This window comes from Hylobates moloch, unplaced genomic scaffold (genome assembly GCF_009828535.3).
Source record: "Hylobates moloch isolate HMO894 unplaced genomic scaffold, HMol_V3 SCAFFOLD_13127, whole genome shotgun sequence".
In the NCBI taxonomy this organism is placed as follows: Eukaryota; Metazoa; Chordata; class Mammalia; order Primates; family Hylobatidae; genus Hylobates; species Hylobates moloch.
Genome location: NW_026665402.1, coordinates 710 through 1,643, shown reverse-complemented (window position 1 = coordinate 1,643; position 934 = coordinate 710). Strand labels below are relative to the sequence as shown.

The following is a 934-nucleotide window of genomic DNA, read 5'->3' as shown; positions in this document are numbered from 1 at the left end:
GGGGAGGAGAAAAAGAACAAAAAGGGGGGAAAAACAACAGGGCGACAAAAGCGCGCCCCCCCACCCCCACCCGGGGGGAAACAAAACTCTTTATAAAAAAAAAAAAAAAAAAAAAAAAATCACTTTGATTTACTGTACTATCTGTGGCCTCACTTTGGTTTATGTGGCCTTTTTCTGATCTTTGTTTCCATGATTGGAATTTTGATGTTTAAACTTGTGGAATGGTCCTTGCTTCTGTAGCACATATACTAATACTGGAACAGTATATAGGTTAGCACGTCTCTGTGTAAGGATGACACACAAATTTGAGAAGGGTTCCATATTTTTGTTTGACCCCTGGGTCCTCCATCTGTCTTTAAAAAAAAAACCAAACAAACAAATTTGTGGACCAGTGATAAAAAGACATAGGAAATCAAGGGCAAGAAAGGCATTTCAGTGTCTAGGATAAGATCAGAGGGTACTTACAGAGGCCAGAGTTGTCAAATGTTACCCTTCATTTCTCATGCTCATTATTGTGTATAGCTGGAAATTTAGAATATTATAACTGGTATGGAACTTAGAAATTATTTTATATAACCCTTTTGTAGATGAGGAAATCCATTACATGCCTTCTCAGAGGCCACAGATAGTGGCAGGATGGGAGGCAGGTCTCTTTCACAGTGTGTTTTTAAAATAACTTTTGGGCTGGATGCGGTGGCTCACGCCTGTAATCCCAGCACTTTGGGAAGCTGAGGCGGGCGGATCACGAGGTCAGGAGATCGAGACCATCCTGGCCAACATGGTGAAACCCCGTGTCTACTAAAAATACAAAAATTAGCCTGGTGTGGTGGTGTGCGCCTGTTGTCCCAGCTACTCAGGAGGCTGAGGCAGGAGAATCGCTTGAACCTGGGAGGTGGAGGCTGCAGTGAGCCAAGATCACGTCACTGCACTCCAG

General features: G+C 43.4%; 1 pseudogene; it reads left to right on the top strand.

Moving 5' to 3' along the window:
* The first annotated feature begins 228 nt into the window (after positions 1-228).
* Positions 229-327, top strand: LOC116465880 (U6 spliceosomal RNA; annotated as a pseudogene).
* Positions 328-934: the final 607 nt, after the last annotated feature.